We start from the raw sequence: 16,811 nt of genomic DNA on the forward strand, positions 1-16,811 counted from the left end.
AACACCTGCCTGTGAAGACGCCCTTCCACAGGACTGTATGCAATTTATTTCCATGGGTCTCTTTAGAAGCCGTGTCTTGAATCTCCAAGTTCCGACCAAGATGTTGCCATACAATGAAAGACAGAAGTGTTATTTGCGGCGTGGATTATGAATGAGGTGATGTCTTCTTTCTCTGTCTTTCGTCTTCTTGTCCTTCCTCCTATAGACTCCACCCTTCGGACTCTGTTTATGAGATTAAAGGCATTTCATTTTGCATTTTTAGTTCCTTCACAAAAATAAATTGGTAGGTTTCATATATATATATATAAAATCTCCTGGCAGTTTGAGTTTCTTTCTTTCCGTATATCTAAAATTCAGTTAGCTTTGGCTGAATTAAATAATAAGATTTCCCAGCAACAAGGATCCCTGACAGACACGTGAAGAGTGCTCTGGAACCTCTGGGTAAAGTCTGACTAATGGGAACTCACGTGATGCAGCTCTATACCTTATCCAGCTCAGAATTAGCCATTCATTAGCTCTCAGCTCACACATACTGAGAGACACAACCTGCACACAAAGATGTGGAAACACCTGTAAGAATAGCTTCCTCATCATGCAGTTTTAATTATAGATGGTTGCTGCCTACTCAAATCCTGTTCCATCATGAATAAATTTCAATCTCTTCTTTTTCCATATTGGAGATTTAATTCAGCGTTATTCTATCCCCAAGATACATCCCCCAATCTTATTTTTTATTTTTTTTATTTTGAAATAGGGTCTTACTAAGTTGCAGAGGCCCTTACTAAATAGCTCAGGCTAGCCACAAACCTGCCATCCTCCTATCTCAGCCTCCCAAGTACTGGGATTACAAGCATGTGCCACCACGCCAGGGTTCAATCCCCTTTTAAAAGTCAACTTTCAGCCATCCGTAGTGGTGGCACACGCTTGTCATCCCAGCAATGGGGAGGGTGAGACAGGAGGACTGGGTTCATAAACAGCTTCAGTTACTTAGTGAAGCCCTTTGCAACTCAAGGAGACCCTATAAAAAAGGGTCTCAGCCTCCCAAATGCTGTGATCATAAGCGTGTGCCACCACACCTGGCTAAAAGTTGACTTTTAAAAGGGGATTGAACCCTGGCGTGGTGGCACATGCTTGTAATCCCAGTACTTGGGAGGCTGAGATAGGAGAATCACAGGTTTGTGGCCAGCCTGAGCTATTTAGTAAGGGCCTCTGCAATTTAGTAAGACTCTGTTTCAAAATAAAGAATAAAAAATAGGCTGAGGGTGTCACTCGGAGGTAGAATGCCACTGCATTCCATTCCTAGTATCATAAATATATATAAAAAAACCCTCACCTTTCAAATGTGCTTTTCCTTTTTTTTTTTTTCCCAGTACTGGAATTGAACCCAGGGGCATTCTACCTCCTAATTACACTTCCAGCCCTATTTTTAATTTTTTTATTTTGAAACAATTCCTCACTAAGTTTCAGAGGGCTTCACTAAGTAGCTGAAGCTTTCTGAAAGCCTGTGATCCTCCTGTCTCAGCCTCCCAAGTACTGGGATGACAAGTGTGCACCACCACACCCAGCTTCCCTTTTGTTTTTAAGTTTAGAAAAAGAAGATTTATAAACTACTCAGGGGCAATTATTGAAGTGAAAACCATCAGTAAAAAAACCCAGCTTTGTTCTTGCTTCAGAGTCGCATATGAATTAAGTCGTCTACATTCGAACTTACTCATTCAGCCTCTTTCTTTTTTAATTTAAAAGTAACTCTTATTTTAGAACTGCTTTAGACTTAGAGAATTACCGACCGGAGTGCCAATAGTTCTTATATTGCGACACTCAGCTTCCCTTATTATTAATCTCACCTTATTATGGTGAATTTATTATTGTTATAATGATAAATTGTCAAGTAAAGTCTATGCCTTATTTGAATTTCCTTGGCTTTTACCTAAGAACCTTCCTTATGTTCCAGGATCCCATCCAGGATATCACATTACATTTAGCAGTCATGTCTGCTTAGGCTCTTCTGAGCTGTGACAGTTTCCTCATTCGTTTTGGAAAATATTCACCACACTTGCAAACGTTTTAGGTGTTACACTATGGAAGGTTTGGCAAACAGGTTTCATTGCACTTGCCAATTTTGTTTGATTGGAGAGCTGCACCAGGGTGAGGCTGCGAATCCGTACCTGTGTCTAACGTAGTAGGATTGTGTGTAAAGACCGTTGTCTGCCACTTAGGAAAAGGGAGAATAGTAGCGTATGTGTCTCGTGTTGATTTTCTCTATGCGATTTCATACATAAAGAAAATGGAAATACTATCCTTTACATTTATAATTTTATGCATTTAGGAGGCTAAAGTGCGTGCATAACATCTTGGCAATCATCCTTGTAATTGTATTTATTCACCTGGTGTTCACTAAGAATATATTGTGTGCAGGGTCCTGTGAAAAGCGATGGAGGAGAGAAAATTAGACATGGACCCTGGACCCATAATGTTTGATCCACATATGATCTCTGCGCAGTAGTATTTATTTTAAAAGAACTCTGATGGAAAAATTGGTGATTATGGAATTAACTATAGTGAAAAGGCTGTGTATATGTGTGTTCTTGTGCCTTTTTAAAATATAGGCTCAGAAATAGGTAGAACTTGAGCGGGTCAAAGTGAAAGAAACAGGTACTCCAAGTTTACTTGAGTATATCAGGAATGGTGGATAGGTCGAGCATTTCTAATCTGAGATTCTGAATTCTGAAAAACTCCAGAATCTGAAATTTTTTGAGCACATGAGTTCTTGAATCAAAAACCCCCACACCTAACCTCTTGTGAAGAGTCACCATCAGAACATGGGTACATTAAAAATATTAGGTAAATTTACCTTCAGGCTATGGGTTTAAGGTGTATATGTAAGACAAAAATTAATTTTGTGTTTATACGTTGGCCCCATTTATGTGTGTGAAATATTTATGTAAAATATTTATAAATGTAAAAACATTCCAAATTTTGAAAAAGTACAAAATCTGAAACACTTCTTGTCCTGAGAATTTTAGATAAGAGATACTGGACTAGTATATTTGATTTCCAGGAGACATGAGGAGGAGAATATGTTATTTGGCAGGAAACCAGTTGCCTTGGATCTTCCTTGATTTCTTAGGCCATTGAGTCAATATTTGCATCCCTTTATCCTATAGAAGGCCAAAATGTGGGTTTTCAGATCTGGGGAAGAGAGTCACTCTTGGTCCAATAATTAATAGGACTTGGTAGAATCTTGATGCTGAGCTTGAATTTGTTATAAACTTCTGTCTGCTCTAAACTATAATGATCTTGAATCTGATTTGTGAGCACAGCTTGTAGGATCAATTTTATAACTTCAAAGTCACACCATGGTGCTCTCTCTGGGAATGCCAAGTTCGAGAATGAGGGAAGGAAATTAATATATTCTCAGAACTGACTTGGTGCCAGGCTCAAGGCTAGCTGCTTTTCAAACATATCTTTCTTATCTTCATAATCCTTTGCCAAAGCATCTTGCAAACTTGAAATATTACCAAAGGGGGAAAAAAAAAGTCATACACATTTGGTGCTTCCTTTTCAGTAATTCCAGCAAGATTTAGGATCTTAGATGTTCCAACTGTCTGGCTTCCACAATAAGGGGCTATGTTTGGGAAAATAGTGCCTCTCAAAGATGTTCATGCCCCAATCCCTTGCAAATAAGCTACTTCACAAGGCAAAAGAGTTCTGTGAAGATGGAGTTAAGGTTGATGACCTTAAAATCAGGAGATTGTCCTGAATTATTTGGATGGATTTACAGAAATTACAGGGACCTGTGAATACAGAGAAGCTCCTTTGGCTGCAGACAAGAGGTAAAGTAGAGGAAGGGCAGGAAAGAAAGGACAGACAGGAAGATCAGAGGGGATGAAAGCATCAGAAAGGTCAGGAGCAGCACCTGCTGCTTGGAAGATGGAGGGAGACATAAACCAGAAGGTCAGGCAAGCCCTAACTTCTGAGAGCAGCTCCCAGCCAACAGCCAATGAGGGAACAAAAACTTTAGTTCCACAGCCAGGAGGAATTGGATTCTACCAACAGCCTGAGAGAATTTGGAAGTGGACTTGGCCCCAGAGGCTCAAGTGCATAAATCAACCAGCCGACACTAAATTTTAACCTGGTGAGCCCTCACTCTCACTAACACTCCTCAAGAGCCATAAGATTACAAAATAAGTGTTGTTCTAAGTCACATTAAGTTTGTAGTAATTTTATAGAGCGGTCATGGAAAAAATCACTCAGGGGCCCCTGTCTCCTGGCTACACCAGAGGGCTGTGGAATAAAGGAGGAGTGGATGCACCATTGGAAGGCAAAAGCAGGTGAGAACACTTGGAAAGTGATAGCAGGCTGTAGATGAAGTTTAGATCCAAGGGGAACTATTAAAAAGCAGGGCTGGTTTCCATATGAATAGCACTATGAATAGCATCGCTTACACTACAGGCAAGCCAGGGTTAGTAGTGGACCTATCAAGGATACTTTAGCTGTGAGCATTTCTGGATTAGCTGACTTCTTCCACCCTGACTGCTTCACACTATAATTAGGCAGATATCTCAGAGAGAAAACTCAACTTTGCATTTTCCGTCTACAGGTTATAAAGTCAATGTGCAAGGACCCACATTACTATAGGAAAACCCAGCTCCTGGTCCTGCCTGTGACAGACTTGAAGAATGAGGTATGGTTATCATTGGATGCTCTGAGGCAACAAAAGAAAGAAACATCAAAGGGAATCCTTCCTCCCTGTTTTTTTTGCCTGTTCAGGTCTGCTCATTTTCAGGGCTCTGGTGGAAACTCCATCGCAATCTTACCTAACCCTCAGCAGACTCCATTAATCTGCCTCATACTTTCCTGCACCAGCAAACTTAATGCACTGTAGAAGAATTGTGTTTTGATACTCAGGGAATTCCAGGTGGCCGGTGGGAATACATGGCTCTTGGTAAATCTTCAGTCCCTTAACCAATGTCTGGCACATAGTCAATGCTCAGATTCATTTTGCATTAAAGAATGTGTACCTGGGACTTTTTCCCCTTTACTTTGCGATCTTGACCGTGTGACTGCCCTGTTCCTTATATGACCATCCTTCTGGTGTAGCCACCAATAAAGCAGCCCAGGCCAGATAAGCAGTGCAGGCCAGCTGACATCTGGTTAAGTGTTCAGTGGCTGTCCAGAGCTTAGACAGGCTTTATAAGGTATCGCTACCACTTTCTGTGTTAAAGTGACAGGTTTAGCTTAGAAATAGTTAATATCATTATCATTAAGGGCAATGTAAAAATCTAACCTGTTGCATTGGTAATAACTCAAAAAGAAGTCAAACTGGTGATTATAGTGATTAAGCCAGGGCATGTTAAATATATCCTCATAATTTACATGTGCTTTGCTTAGCCCTATGTTTCATATAGGCACCCACCTGCTTTCACAGCAGAGAACACCTAAATCTCTTCAAAATCTCTTCAACCCTGAGCTTCTATGCATGTTGCTTTTCTGGCTCTGATGCACACAAGCCCTTCATTGAGACCTGCTGTCAGGAATCCGTCAACCTCTTGGAAGCTGGGCACGACTCCCTTCTATAGTACTGCTGGCAGCTATGTGGCTAATTGTTCACTATGAATAGAGACCATATGGACTTTGAATGCTGAGGTTTAAAATACTATTTTCTTTCATTTTGTACTTTTTACTTGAAATGTAAAAGGTTCTAAACATCGCTTCATTTCTTAAGGGAAAGGGAAAAAAAAGACCTTCACAAAACCAAAATGTTTCAAGAAAGGAATAAAAAAAACAAACTTCCTCTTCAGCATAATGGTTAAACTCTCTACTCATTTATAGGCACAATTAGCAGGGAACTGGCTCTAATGGATACAGAAGAAAAATAGATTTCAGTTTATTTTACCAAGCTGGGAGAAAAAAAAATCCATCTTGCCAGTAATTGTAGCAGAGAAATAGACCAATTAGTGGAAGCAAAAAGAGGAGAGGGGCAAAGAAATATTCATTGTTTTCTCTTTCAAAGCCCCAGCTTGACAGTAAGTGTGTTTCCTGTTTAGCATAACTCAAGGCTGAATTCAGGCTCTGAGCTATGGGACCTGCCTCTGTTTTTTCCTACCCCTATCCTAGCAGCAAGAGAGAAGTAGAACCAGAGGTCACTTCAGTGTGGGCATCAGGTTAAAGCTGTAATGGATACCAATGAGTGTTGAACTTATTTACCACCCCACATACTCCACAGAGCCCCGCCAATACAAATGTCAAATGTCTGGCACATCGACAAAAGTTCCTCTTTCTGGACAGATCACTTTAAAATACCGCCCCTATTTTGGTACTTAAGGGAACATAAAACTTAAAGATGGGGAAGAAAATCCATTAAGAGCATTTCTGTGTGGCTCTATAAAATCTAGCTCAGCCTCGGGGTCATGGAAAAATACGCGACCACTCGACTGGGACCCTGAGCGAAGTTATTGCCTTTTGTGCTGAAATCCTGAAGAACACATGAAGTACTACTGAGTGAGTGCCAAAGCTACCTCCCTAGAGTTCTAGTCTCAAGAAACTCCTCCTCTTTAAAATAACAAGACAGACCAGGTAAAGCCTGGGGCTTCCTTCTGCTGCCAAACTACCTTATACTACTTCAATAGTGAAGAGTTCTCGTTCTTGTCTTCATCTAAATGAAGTCATTAAAACTGAACTTTAGCAGGGCATTTGGTGGCACATGCTTGTAATCCCAGCTTTTGGGAGGCTGAGACAGGAGGATCACAGTTCACAGATAGCCTCAGCTACTTAGGGCCTTTGCAACTCAGTGAGATTCTGTTTCAAAATAAAGAATTAAAAAAAATAGGGCTAGGGGATGTAGTTCAGAAGTAGAATTCCCCTGGCTTCCATCCCCAGTACTACAAAAATAAAATAAAACTCAACTTTATTCTGGCCAAAGGTTTTACATAAGCTGTCTTTGGACCAGTATGGAATGAGAGAAATCAAACCTCTTTCTAAGCACAGCTGGAAGTACTGCACATTTAGGATCAATCTTGTTAACTTTGTGACTATATATAAAATAATATGCGGCTGGGCATAGTGGTTCACTCGTGTAATCTCAGTACCTGGGTGGCTGAGACAGGAGGATCGCAGGTTCGTGGACAGACTTAGGAACGTAGCAAGACTCTCAGGAACCTAGTGCAATTCTGCTTTCAAACAAAAAATAAAAAAGGCTTGGGTTGTAACTTGGACGTAGAATGCCTCTGGGTCCAGTGCCCAGTAATACACACACATACACACGCACACACACACACACACACACACACACACTCTTCTATTTTATATCAGCTGCTGTGCTACGCACTAGAAATACTTCTGTGGACAGGGAGGACCACAATCATGGAACTTACATACCAGGAGGAAAGGTGACAAGTAGTCATGAGAATTTGATAATGTATGCACTACAATGGGTCATTCCAGAGGGTCACTATGCTAGTCTAGCTATCAGAAATGTTCTCAAGGAAGAGCTTAAAATTAAGTAAAATTTGGAACTGATCAGCAGAGAAGGAAAGAGAAAGAAAATGTTTTATGATGAGAAAAGGTTAGAAAGCATGGTAAAACTGGAAATGAAAATATGGTTTGTGTTTTTAAAAAAACTGGAAGAATATAGCACAGTAAGGTAGCTACAGTTGACAACTATTAATTAAAAATTTCAAAATAGTGAATTAAGAGGATTTTCAATGTTCACAGGATAAAGAAATGGTAAATGACTGAATTTATGGATAGGTTACTTGCCTGTTCTGATCACTATACATTGTGTATATATATTGAAATATTACTCAGTATTCCATACATAAGTATAACTACTTTGTGTCATCTGAAAATAAAATCTGTTTAAAGAACAAAGAAATCAACTGCTAGAGACAGGAAAATGAAAAGTTCAATATGTTCCTTTCTGAAAGCAAAAAAGCCTTGAGTTGTAATAACTATTCGACTAATTGTAAAATCCTTGAGATTAGTACAAACTGAATAGATAAGTGGGGTTTTTATATCTCTACTGCTGTGTGTAACACAACCACAGAATGTGGTGGCTTAAACGCGCAATCATTTATGTCACATAGTTTCTGAGGGCAGCTCAGCTGGCTGGTTTGACTCCGGGTCATTCATGAGCCTGTGGTCAAGATGCTGGCCCTGGGCAGCCCGGCCTGCCTGCCTGCCTGCCTGCCCTCAAGCATCTTTCCCCAAGCTCTCTGTGTAGCTCCATATTGGCTGGGAGTCCAGGTACCTCATGACCTAAGCTTTTCCATTGGGTAGTTCATGAAATGAGAGCTAGCTTCCTCTGCCTTATCCTTCGACCTTACACTGTTGATCACATAGAGCAACCCCCATACAAGAGGGAAGGGTTTACACCCATTTTGCACATCACACCCAGATTGTATTTCTGCATGTCCTAAATTATTGGGGACCATCTTGGACATTGGCTACTGTAAGAAGTGATGAATGGAAACAGTCAGAATGCGGTGTCCTGTGTCACCTAACAACAGAAATATGTTGGCAATTTCATCCTTGTGCAGAGATCATAAGAGGGCACTTATTTAAATCTAGGTGATACTGCCCAGTCCACACCTAGGCCATTTTTTCTATAGCCTACAGCTCTTTGGCTACAGAACTGTACAACATGTTACTATACTGAATACCACAGCAGTTATAGCACAATAATAAGCATTTGTGTATCTAAACATAAAAAGGTACAATATAAACACTGGGCAATAGTAATTTTTAGCTCTGTTATAATCTTTAGGACCATGATTGTATCTGTGGCCTGTCATTGAAAGGGATATTGTTATAGAACTCCTGATTATAATTGCATAAAAGTTAATAATCCTAGAAAGATAGTAATCTACATTTTGGTAGGGTAATGATTTCATGATACCCCTGCTCTTCAGCATTCTGTGTCTAATTATTATCTGCCAAACCCCTGGCTACATTCAGAACCTGGTCTGCAATGCTTTGTTGATTCTTCTTCTCCTTCTTCTTCTTCTTCTTCTTCTTCTTCTTCTTCTTCTTCTTCTTCTTCTTCTTCTTCTTCTTCTTCTTCTTCGTCTCCTCCTCCTCCTCCTCCTCCTCCTCCTCCTCCTCCTCCTCCTCCTCCTCCTCCTCCTCCTCCTCCTCCTTCTTCTTTTTCTTTTTGGTACTGGGGTTCCTGGAAACCCTTCTACCTCCAGGCTACACTTCCAGACCTATTTTTATACTTTTCCATTTGGAAAAAGGGTCTATTAAGCCAGCGCAGCTGGCTTCAAACCTGCGCGATCCTCCTGTTTCCGCATCCCCAGCGCGGGGATTACAAGTGTGCACCACCACGCCGGGCTGCAATGCTTTGTTTCTAAGCAATCTTTCCAAGGCTTGTTATATATCTCCCATATAATCCAGCTCACCTAGGCTTCTCTCTCTTGTCAGATCCCAACTTTGATATCTTCTCCAGGTTGCTTTCTTTTCCTTGAAGGAATTTCTTGCCCTCAGCCACACCTGTCCAATTCTAGTATATTTTAAATATAGTGTCTTGTATAAACACTTTCTGCATCAGTCTCCCACTCACCCAAAATGACTTTCTCTCCCCATTCCTTGAAGGAATGTGCAGCTCTTCTATAGCACCTGCTTCTTTTTTCACATGACAATTATTTGTATACTTGTCCGAGTCCCCTCATAACTTTTGACTTTCCTAGAATAGCAGGTATTTGTCAAACTCTTTTGTATTTGTACAGCACTCAGGGCTATGTTTGCGACTTCAACTCATCCTTATCTGTTAACCTTTTTACCTATTCTTTGCATAACTTTGTACATTAACCTGAACCTTTAGGCTTCGCACAGGTTCAGGTTTTGTTTTGTATTGCTACATGGAACCATCCACATATGGATTCCAACTGTTGTCATTTAAATGAGGCAAGAGCACCTACAGGTGACAATCTACTGAAAACACGAAAGCCAGTTGTCTCCTTGAAGCCCATCTTCTTTCTTTCTTTCTTTCTTTCTTTCTTTCTTTCTTTCTCCTTCCCTTCCCTTCCCTTCCCTTCCCTTCCCTTCCCTTCCCTTCCCTTCCCTTCCCCTCCCCTCCCCTCCCCTCCCCTCCCCTTCCCTCCCCTCCCCTCCCCTCCCCTCCTCTTCTCTCTCTCTCTCTCTCTCTCTCTCTCTCTCTCTCTCTCTCTCTCTCTCTCTCCCTCTTTTTACTTTATTTCTAGTGCTGGGGCTCAACCCCAGGGCCTTGCATATAGGAAACAAGCACTGTACTACTGAGCTACAGCCCCATGTCAGATGTGTCTTTAGGCTGTCCAGCTTTCTGCCTGTATTATCCAGCAATCCCTCATCGCTGGTTCTCAACGGCCTTGGTTCTTGCAGATCCAGGTGCACACTTGGGTCCCGTAGCAGCTTACGCCCTCCTCAAATGCCCCGTTTTTAGAGACACACCCTGACTTCATCTTTCCCACTCTCTCTACCAGTCCTCAATCGTGGCTCCCCTCAGAGGATCCGTGCACACGAGTGCTCACGTTCTCCTCCCACACCTGCTAGACATCGCCGGCCCCACTGGGTGAGCACAGTTCTCATTAGTGACTCCCCTGCAATTTGCTTTTACTACAAATTCAAAACACAAAATCCATCCCAAGAGACTGCTTCTAAGAAACTAACAATGTAGAAACAGGCACAGTACTAACGATGTGTGAAGAAAAATAGTAGCATTTGTGTCATAATTTTTTAATACTATCTAATTTTCATGTAAAGGTATAAGTAGAGATTAAGACGGGACAGCAGAGTTATTATTGAGCAGGATGCAGGAACGCACTGGGTTGGCAGGAACTGGATTTTTCCCCTCTACTGTGAGATAGCAGATGCGTCTGGCCCAGGCAGGGATGAAATGAGGTGAGCCGGTAGGCAGGCAGGGCTAGTCTCTACGCAGAGGTGGGCAGCTTTTGAAATATTTATAGTTCATACTGGACCAAACCGATCACAGCTACCTAAAATGCAACCCTGAATAAACCTTTCTTCACACTAATAATCACTAATTTATTTCTTCTCTATCATTCTGAGGATTGAACCAAGCAGAATTCTACCTGAGTTACACCTCCAGCCCTTTTGATTTTTTGTTTGGAAACAGGCTTTCACAAGGTTGAGAATCTTGTGAAAATGAGAGTCTCTCCATATTGCTTAGGCTGGACTGAACTCTGCTAGCCTTCTGTCTCAGCGTCCCTAGTACTGGGATTACAGGTGTGGACCACCATGCCTGGCTAGTGATTAAAGCTCACAAATGCCTTCCCCAAATACATTACAAACAAGTGCATTTTTCTCGCTTCTTTCTCTGAAAATATATGTGTAAGCATTCATATATCTATATACACATATATGAACACACACACATATATATATATATGTGTATACACATACATGTGTATGTGTGGCTTATGTATATGTGTGTGTGTTTGAGTTAGCTTTGAAAATAAAATAAATGATTTTAAAGAGTAGAGATTTAATTCTCCTTCATGTAGAATGGTTCTGGAGGTGGGAATTCAAGACCAAATAGAGAGGCTCCTTTCACTTCTCAGAAATTTACTTACATACCTGTGCCACTGATCCTCATGGCCCAAGAGAGCAATAGTGCTCCTAGTACCACATCTCCATTTGAGGAAGTAGACTAGGGAAAAATAGCAACGGGTATACACAGTCATTTAGTGGTAATTGCTGGAAGTTTTCTGTACTTCTAACTATATTTCTGTCTTAGTTCAGATTACTCCAAAATCAGACCCTGAGACAAGAGCTGAAGGGCTTCTAGAAATTTCCTTGGGAGGCGTGGAGAATACTTGTAGAGAAATGAGGAATTGTATTAGAAACAGAAGGTAGTCAAAGATGGCTTTCAAATAAGTCAGCAATCAAAGTGGACAAGTGAAACATAATTGGCAGATGAATGCTGGGCTTGGGCACAAGACACACAACTTAATTATCACACAGAAGGCATGAGGAAGCTGGAGTGTTTGTATACCAATTCTTGGAGGTACTGGCTGAGGAGTCTTCTTAACTGTTTTAAGTGGCACTTACAGTTTATCACATGAGGGCATTGGCCTTCCACAGTGCTAGGAAAATATGTTGCAGGCACAGAGACAGAGTCTTGGCCAATCAGGCACACTGAAGAGTTTAGGAGAGTGGAGTGAGATGCTGACAGCTTTGATCAGCATGTCATGAGGCAGAGCTTAGTCACACGGCCATACCCTGCTGGAAGGAGTCCTTATCTGCCACCAAATACGGAGTTCTATTTAGTATGTGGGTAGGGAAAATGCATTTGTACTAGGCCAATTGTAATCAGCGTAAGGTTGACTTTGTAAACTGTGTCTGGATTGTTTTCCTTAAACCCATTAGTGTATGAGTTAGATTTGTATTTCAAAGTGTATTGGATTTGTTGAGATTCACTTCCTGCACCTAGGAGTCAAATCAGTCTGATCAAGGGACAGAATAGATGTTCCATCAATAAATAGTAATCTTTGTATTTGAGGTTTAGCATTTAGGTACTTAAATTGTTAACATCATTTCTAGTCCTAATATATAATACTGAGGCACACACACACGTCAGTTATTTTTCCTGAATAATATATCAGATGAAGCAGGATTTAAGACCTATTTCTTTAGGTATTTGGGAAGAATTCAGAGGGTAGATTTCATAAATGTGATTCCGCACATTTGGAGAGTATCCTAGCCAGTGTGAACCCTTCAAAGCTTTCTTTTACCTCTGACATATCTACCCACAGCCTTCCATATCAGCCATGTTGTCAGCCTCAGACTTGAGTTAGAGTGATGTAGAGCAGAGCCCCCAAGAAAACACAAGATGGTTATGTAGCAGGATGGGAAATAAATGTTGTTTTAAACCATAGTATTTTGGAGCTGCTTGTTACAACTACATAATCTAACATATCCTGACCAATTCCACCCTGGGGATAGTTTATCAAACTCTCAACACGTGCTCTCTGTGGTACTCTGCAAATTCCATTTATTTCTTCCACAGCCTTTTGTTTCTTTTTCTTCTCTCTTAAGGAATAATCCCCTTATTTCTGTAAGGAAACCCTCTCTTGGATATGAAAACTTTTTCTTATTTTCCTGGCAATGTCACAGAAAGAAAAATTTCCCCAGGAAGCTGATCTTCTTTCTTTACAATTTCCTGGGTTCTGAGCAAATGAGTCAGGTTTCTAGCAGAGATCAAAGTACCTGTGTCCGTGTTCCTTTGCTATTCTTCCCGACCACTGGCTGCTGGATTGATTAAAGGCAGGCAGAACTTCATCTAAACAAGAGAACCCATTTCCACCCATGTGTGCAGATCATACAAGCTCCAGTCCTTAGGTATCTACAAAATTACCTGCTATCACCTATGCTTTGGAAAACACGGGGCCCATCTCCCTTGCCCCCAAAGAGTTCATGACATAGTGAGACCCACAATCACAAACATAACGAAAAGCTACTGCACAGGATGGTGTAATACTGGCTAAAGTAGAATCAGGATCCAGATAATGAGAAATCGAATAGATCTTCACCAATCCTATGGAAAAGAAATGAGCATTCATTACCATTAGTACCGGCTGGAGTTAAAATGGCAATGGGAATGTAGCGCTATGGAAGAAGACAGCTGTATACTGCCCAAGCCATTTCAAATTCTGACTTGCACCATAAGATGTTGATCTGTGATATGTCAGTTGTTGTGAAGAGTGGTGAGTGATAGAAGAACATGGACTTCTGCCTTTCCAGCAGAACCTTCCCAAATTGCTTCCTGCACACTTGGCATCTCTCCCAGCTCTGCTCTGAGCCTCTGCAAGGCACAGCGTTTCCTAGTGAAGCCTTGTCTGCAGCTTCAGCTTAATCTATTTCAGTGCTGGTAACCGGTCGCTTATCAGAGATGAAGTGGGAGAGGTGAAGAAGCTAGCCCTCCCCACACCGCTGTGTGACCCCCACACATTGTGCCTGGCTCTTCCCTGCTTCTATTTCTTCTCTTCTCTTGGGATATTTTTCTTTATGTCAAATCTTCATTAACACCCTGAACCCCGAATTATCTGGGAAAGCTTTCTTCTTCCAATCTTAACTATGCTTACAGTATTGCTAGGATAATGTAGATTTATTATATTTTTTTTCTGTTGATATTTTCCTCACTTCATTTTTTGAGAGTTTCATGATTATTTTTGTTAAACTCTAATGTGGTCCCTGAGACAAAATGAAATGATATTGCCAGAAAAATTGATGGGTTTGAGGAGGAAGTTGCCATGGAAACCACTTAGGTTTTGATGACGGAAGATGATGGTACATCCTCTCGAAAGAACTTGAAACTGTGAGGACGCTTGATCCTTTTTATGGTAAAGGCAGCAAAGGGCCAAAAGTTGAATTTCCAAACAAAGCAAAATGGGGAAAACTCTTGCATTTCTTCTTAACAGCACCCCTAAACTCACCTTTTTTAAAGGAAGCAGTGACTCACATTTATTGCAAAGAAGCCTAGTGCCTGGAAGAAGAAAAATGGTGGCAGACAGAAAGGAAGTATGTTGAACATGTCTTTTTGAGAAAACCTTGTTGAGGTTGATATATAATGAGGTTGTAAATGGGGTGAATTCACACAATAAAAGCCTGGTTGTCTTGTTTCTCATTCATTCTTTCTTTCTCTCTCTCTCTCTCTCTCTCTCTCTCTCTCTCTCTCTCTCTCTCTCTCTTTCTTTTTTAGTTACTGTTAGAGAACATATAGTTTCTTCTTCATTTCAGATGAAAAATGAAGAAGTAAATGATTTTTTAAAATGATGAAATTAACTAATCCTAAAATGTGTTTTGATAAACTCAGTGTAGTAGCCCACTTCCATATTTTCTTTTGACTTCTTTGGAAGGGAATTTGGGGGAAAAAAAGAAAAAGAAATGGCAGACTACTTTTGTGCAGAAAGGCTTAAATTTTCATAAATTTGCAAACTGTATATAGTCACAGCAAACCTGAAAGTCGTTAGAGAACCTAAGTTCTTATCCTGACTCTGACAATAAGTTGCGATTTGACTTTTGAAAAAGCAACTGCCTGATCTGTTTCAAGTGACATCCTGAATAGTTAAACTAACATCTCAGGCATTTTCCAAATTATTGAAGTTTATTAGCCGAGAGTGTTGGTGCAGGCCTGTAATTCCAGTATTAGGAGGTTAAGAAAGGAGGGTCACAGGTTCCAGGCCAGGCTCAACAACATAGTGAGATCCTCAGAAACTTAGTGAGGCCCTGTCCCCAAACAAAAAATAAAATAAATAAATATAAAGGCCTGGGGTATAGCTCACAGGTAGATTTTCCTTGGGCTCAATCCTCAGTATCCACCCCCCCCCATGAAAAAGTATTGAGGTTATAAAAAAAAATCTCAGTTTTGTACTCTATAATTAATGTCTCTCTTTCTCATTATTTATTTTTATTTATATTTATTATTTTTCATTATTTATTTTTTTCTCATTATTTATTATTTTTTTCTCCTTTATAGTTATTCCTGGCCAGAAAACATTATCTGGTGCTTTCCCCCCAAAACTAGCTTCCTTTTGACTCTGCAAAGGCAATCATGCAGATAAGCAATCAATGAGAAACACTAATTATTTGAAGGCAAAAAAAAAAAAAACACATCAGAGTGAAACTCTGTTTAAAAGATTTACAAAGCCATTTATACCACCCAGGCTGACAAAAAATGAGAAATTGACTCCTAGGATGGAAGCACAGATCCTAAAGGTTTGATTTTGCACTGTCTGTTTTTTGAGAAACTGAGACATACCAGGCCTTTTTCTGTTGCTGACTTTAAGGGAACCTGTTGATTCAGTTGACCTGCCGACTTCCCTGTGGCTACTCAAGACCGTTCCCAGAGTGTCATGGTGTCCCCTACGTGGGACCATTCAGCAGTGTACTTCTCAAGAAGACTGGTAAGTGTGCAGTGCGGGCTGCCACACAGACAATTGTGTACAGTGTTTTCTTGCTATTATTTCTGATAGTATCAGTGTTGCTAAAATACTCATTTTGAAAATTTGAGTTTATTCCACTGCAACTGATATATTAGTAGGCAACTTGAACACAATTTGAATTTTGCTTTTGTGTGATTTTGTTCCCATCCACACTAAAAAAGCAGAAAATTTCCCTGAGTTTTGTAAGAATTAAGGTAGGCACACACACACACACACACACACACACACACACACACACACACTTTAAACAGGTATCAGTGACCTCAATTTATTTACATTATGATCCATATTCCTCTGCATTTGGAGTTAAGCCTTTTGTTCAATTTCAGATAATTCTTTCTATCACTTTACAATAACACCTTAGGTGTAATTGTTCTATCACTCATTTACTTACAAAAGCCAATGTCGTTTTTCTTCAGGTAAAGTGCTATATTTATTGCACTAGTTTTTTTTTTGTTTTTTTTTTTGTTTTTTTTTTGTTTTGTTTTTTTTTTTTTTGGTGGTACTGGGGATGGAACCCTTCTGCCTCCAGGCTACACTCCCAGACCTATTTTATATTTTTTATTTGAAAACAGGGTCTCTTAAGCCAGCGAGCCTGGGTTTGAAACTGCGCGATCCTCCTGTCTCCGCCTCCCAAGCACAGGGATTACAAGCGTGTCCCACCACACCCAGCTGCACTATTTTTTAAAATAATTTTTTTATTGGTGCATTGTAGTTATACATCTCAATGGAATAAAAAACTGTGGAGATATACATGCACACATCATCCAATCAGCCCTTACCCAATCTCAAACCCCTTCCTTCCCCCTTCCTCCTACCCATGCTTGGCTTCCTGATTGACTCTGATATGTTTAAGTACATCATGTGCTTTAA

Source organism: Muscardinus avellanarius, assembly GCF_963383645.1.
Source record: "Muscardinus avellanarius genome assembly, chromosome: 3".
Taxonomy (NCBI): domain Eukaryota; kingdom Metazoa; phylum Chordata; class Mammalia; order Rodentia; family Gliridae; genus Muscardinus; species Muscardinus avellanarius.